Here is a 5,702-nt window from a genome sequence, read left to right as displayed (position 1 = left end):
GAAAGAATCAGAACAGCATCAGACTTTTGTAGAACTATACTGGACAACAAAAGAGAGAGAGGAATACATTAAAAGTTCTGAGAAAACCTAAACATAAAAGCTAAAACTATAAAACTCTTAGAAGAAAACACAGAGCAAAAGCTTCCTGACACTGGATTTAGAAATTATTTCTTTGATACGATTCCAAAAGCACAGGCAAGAAAATATAAATTGAAGAACATTAAGATTAAAAACTTCTGCACTTTGGGGTGCCTGGGTGGCTCAGTGGGTTAAACGTCCGACTCTGGATTTCAGCTCAGGTCATGATCAAGCCCCGAGTTAGGGTCCACACTCAGCAGGGAGTCTGTTTGAGAGTCACTCTCTCCCTCTGTCCCATGCCCCTCTCTCTCTCTCTAAGTAAGTAAATCTTTAAAAATAAATAAATAAAAACTTCTGTGCATCAAAGGATACTATCAACGGAGTAAAAAGGCAACCCATGGAATGGGAGAAAATATTTGCAAATCATATACCTGATAAGAAATTAATATCCAGAATATATAAAGAACTCCCATAACTCAACAACAAAAAAATAACCCAACTAAAAAATGGGCAAAGGACTTGAGGGCAACATCATCAATCATAAGGGAAATGCAAATCAAAACCATGATGAGCTACCACCTCAAAGTCCTTAGGATGACTACTATCAAAAAAAACAAAAACAAAAACCACAGACCATAGCAAATGTTGTTAGGGATGTGGAGAAATTGGAACCCCTGTGCACTGTTGGTGGGAATGTAAAACGGTGCAGCCACTATGGAAAACGGTGTGGAGGTTCCTTAAAAAACTAAAAATAGAATTAGCATATGCTCCAGCAATTTCACTTTTGGGTATATCTACAAAAAAAAAGTGAAAGCAGAGGTTCAATGAGATATATATAGACCCATATTCATGGCAGCATTATTCACAGTAGCCAAAGGTTAAAGCAATCCAAATGTGCATCCGTGGATGAATGTATAAACAAAATGTGGCATGCACATATGATGGAATATTATTCAGCCTCAAGAACGAAGGAGATTCGGACATATGCTACAACATGGCTGCCACGGAAGGAAGGAAGCCAGTCACCAACAGACAAATACTGCCTGATTCCACTTACATGACATTCTGACAGCAGTCAAATTCACAGACACAGAAAGTAGAATGGTGGTTGCCAGGGGCTGTGGGAGGGGGAGCAGGGAGTTAATTGTCTTAACTTTCAATTAATTTTTAATTATTTAATGCGTATAGAATTTCAGTTTTGCAAGAAAAAAGAGATCTGGAGATGGATGGTGGGGATGGTTACACAACAATGGGAATGCACTTAATACCCCTGAACTGTACACTTCAAAATGATTAAAGTGGTAAATTTCATGTCGTACGTATTATTTTACCACAATTTTAAAAAAATCAGAAGATGATTTTCAACCTGTAATCTACATCCAGCTGAAGTATTAATCAAGTGTTAGGACATAAAAAAAAAATCCTTTCCAGACAAGCCAGTTTCCAAAAAATTCATGTCCTAGGCACTTGCTCTTAGAAAGCTACTGGCAGACTTACTCCAACAAAATAAGAAAGTAAAACAAGAAAGAGAAAAGCAAGTATTCCAATAAAGGAGAAAAGTCAACTAAAAATGAGAAAAACAGACACTAGATCTCAAACACAGGAGAAAAAGGAAAGTTCCCACATGACAGCCACGCAGATCGGTGCAGAAATCAGCAGGGCTCTGATGGAGAGGTCTAGGGTGGGTACTGGCAGGAGCAGGACATTGAAAGAGAGGACGGGCAGACAGGAAGGGGTGAAGAGACAGAATGAAGAGCACCCAGACTGACGTCTCTGTGAACCTGAAGAACCATGCCAGTGGCCATGAAGCTAGAATTGCTGCAGGTACAGCCAGAACGTATTTGAATTAGTGACTTTGAAGATGGGGCAGCTCCTGGTAAAACAAAATTGCAATTTTAGGTCTGAGAAGCTTTAAGAAAAATAATTATACCTCCATTCGTTCCATAAAGAACTTAGGGTTTACAAAGACATGTTCACCATCCTTCTAGGTGGAAATGCGGAGAAGTTTGGGAGAGAAGGGTTTAGGAAGCTCTCATCAGATGACCTCATTTTTCTCAGGAAAATAAGTGAGGTCATCTCTTGGGAGCAGGGGGAGCGAGGGTGGGGTAGGGTCCTTGAGAAATTAACGGTGCTTGGAACAGGCCACAGTCGAGAACCTGAACAAACCGACTAGAGACATACAAGGAGCTAGAGGGCAGGGCAGGGGCACTGAGGCGTGAACAGCGTTGGCTGCAAATGGACCCAAATGGCATTCTGGGTGGATGCAAGGTTCTCCCAGGAGGACTCAGCATCTGACTGCGGCTCAAGTATGAGCAGCAACTGTTGGTGACTTCAACTTCTGCCAACTAAACAATGCTCTAAAATTGCACAGAGAGGCACCTGGCTGGTTCAGTCGGTGGAGCATATGACTCTTGACCTTGGGATTGTGAGTTCGATCCCCACATTGGGTGTAGAGATTACTTAAAAATAAAATCTAAAAAAAAAAAAAAAATTGTACAAAGACACAAAGAGACCTATTCAAGGTTGTTCATGGCAGAACCATTTACAACAGAAAAAAGTAGAATTAATCAAGTCAGGGGGTAAACTGTGGTTGATTCATGCAAGGAAGACGATGCCACAGCTGAAATGAATGACCGACCAGTATCAGCATGGTTATATGTCAAACTATAATGGGGCGGGGCGGGGGGAGGGAGCAAGTGCAGAAGAACTGATATACTATGAAGTCATTTATGTACTTTATATACATTTTACACACACACACACACACCACACACACACACACACGGTAGAAGAACAGAAACAGGGCCAGAAATGACACCCGCCAACTGCATGCAGAGTAAGGGCAAAGGAAGGGGGGGCGGGGGCNTATATGTCAAACTATAATGGGGCGGGGCGGGGGGAGGGAGCAAGTGCAGAAGAACTGATATACTATGAAGTCATTTATGTACTTTATATACATTTTACACACACACACACACACACACACACACACACACACACGGTAGAAGAACAGAAACAGGGCCAGAAATGACACCCGCCAACTGCATGCAGAGTAAGGGCAAAGGAAGGGGGGGCGGGGGCGCTTCAGCTCCACAGTTCATACCTTCTTTTACCCAAAAATTAAACATTGAAGTTGGGAGTGCATTTTGGATGTTAAAACAGCTAACATTTCAAAATTCTAATAGAATTCCACTAAAGCTAGAGAAGAGAGACAAAATGCTTGAAAGAGCCCTAGATTCAGAGTCAGAATAATCTGGCTTTAGTCCCCGCTCTGCCACGGACCACACGGCCTTGGATAATCATCAACTTCCCCCAGGTCCCGTTTCTTCAGCTGTGAAATGAGGATAATGATTTTGTCTGAGCCAACTCATAGCCTCTCAGGCTCTTGCCAAAGACTCTAACCCGAGTTCTCGGCTGCACGTTTTAAAACAGTGGATTACAAGAAACAACAGTCATGGAGGAATGCCTGAAAGACCAAGCGTCCACCCATTCCTGGATGTTGTCTTTGGATCCTGTCCAGCCTCAAGGAACCATGAACTTGAACTGCATTGTCATAGCCCCTCCGAGAACTGCCTCCATTAAAATGCACTCTAGTATAATCCCGTAAGCCCTACCCGGCCGGATGTTACCGGGAACAGGCGAGAGAAACGTACCATGCCAATTCTTCCCCAGAAATTCAGGAGTACCGGGCCTAAGACACACCGTGTTCCTTTTATGAGAACACGCCGTGGCGCATTCTCTCAGGTCTCTGGACCAAGAAAAACTGTGACCCTGAGCATTTATTCTTTTCATCTAATGACCATGTTATTTTTATAAACAAAAGTTTCCCTCTCTTTTCTGGCTGGCATAGCCCAGCTCTAGCAATTACAAATGACTTTATGGAAACAAGTTGCCTTCCCACTGGCTTTATTCAACAACATCTTTTTTTTTTTTTCCTTTTTTGCCTTCACTGCAAGGTCCTCCTCTATNTTTTTTTTTTTTTTTTTTTTTTTTTTTTTTTTTTTTTTTTACATTCTGTTTAATTCTATGTTGTTCTACAGATTACTTCCAACTTTCTCTGGGACACAAGAGGGTACGAATGAGCGAGTTAAATGAACTCAGACTTTCTGTACAGGCAAGAAAGAGCATGTTGCAAATCACAAAATGAGATGCAAATGCAAATTGTTCTCTATTGGTGAAAAAGGAAAATTCACTGTGGAAAATGAAATTGTATGTGCCTTCAATAAATGAGACTTTTTAACTACTTCTGAATGCCAAGTCACTTGAAGATATCCGTATTCCAGTTGTAAGGTCTAGGAAGTTCACATCACCTGTAGTCTCAGAGCCATGGAAACCCCCAATTGATGAAGACTCTTGGCTAGAAGCAATAGATTCACAATGCCTCCAGTCGGGCGTGGAACAGTGAGAGAGAGAAAAAGAAGGTACTGAGGGGCATAATAAAGGCTTACTATTATTCACAAGAAAAATATCTTCCCGAGAATTCTTGGCCCTCAAGAATATATGTTTTTACTGACTGTACTCCTCATGAATATATTCTTACTCTGCCTCTCCCCTCGCTCCCCATTCCCTCGCCCTCGATCTCCTCTCTCTTCTGGATCAGCAGTCTGGGTGTTCTGATCTCTCTGCCCCTGCCCTCTCCCATTACAGCAAGGCAAACACAGATTGAATATTCCGTAAAATGCCAGCACACTAATATGAAAAGAGCCACCTTAAACAACACACACATCCTCAAGAAGCTGTTAAAATCATTGTTATCTTACAAGAATTGCTTAAACTCTCCTAGTGAAAAGAAACAAGTACTTGGGTTCATTTGCCATTCAGTAAATTGGCTTCAGGTGAATTGGCCTTCTTTCCCAGAGAAGTAGCTATGTAACTAACACATCACTTCTGTCTGGTCCCCACTCCAGGAATATCCTCTGCCCTGCTTGACTCCCATCGTTTAGTTCTTGTTAGCCCCCTCCTGGCATCTATGCTGGAGCATACTGCAAGCATCCTAGCATCGATCTGGAGGCTGTGGGCCCTGAACATCACTTGAAATGCCAGCTAACTGGAGAAACCGTTCCCTTTGAAACTCCACTGTGGACCCCCCCGTCCCTTGGAGCGGTTCCCTCAACCCTGCATCTTCTGCAGATTTTAGACAGTGAGCCTGGGGAAGGGACTATGTCTTGTTTACTGTTTATCATCAAGCGCTGTGTGTGGCATATAGTGGGCACATAATAAATGTTTGAGGAAAGATTAAAAGAGTGAACAAATGAAGGAACAAACTGGAGAAATGTAGTTGGGGAAGCTGTTAGCTCCAGCCCCGCTTAGAATTTAGGACTAAGAAATAGGGGTGCCTGGGTAGCTCTGTCCATTAAGCACCTGCCTTCTGCTCAGGTCGTGATTCCGGGAATCCTAGGTTTGAGCCCCACATCGAGCTCTCTGCTCAGCAGGGAGTCTGCTTCTCCCTCTCTCTCTGCTCCACCCCACTCGTACTCTCTCTCTCAAATAAATAAATAAAATCTTGGGGGAAAAAAAAAGAACTTAGTACTAAGTAATACTCCACTATCTTGGAGGAACAAGTTGGGTTTTGGTTGTTGTTTTGTATTATTTTTGTTGCTTTTTTTTCCTGAAAATAAGAGCCA

This window comes from Ailuropoda melanoleuca, chromosome 14, assembly GCF_002007445.2.
Source record: "Ailuropoda melanoleuca isolate Jingjing chromosome 14, ASM200744v2, whole genome shotgun sequence".
NCBI lineage: Eukaryota > Metazoa > Chordata > Mammalia > Carnivora > Ursidae > Ailuropoda > Ailuropoda melanoleuca.
The sequence above is the reverse complement of the archived record's forward strand: the minus strand, read 5'-3'. Positions refer to the sequence as shown.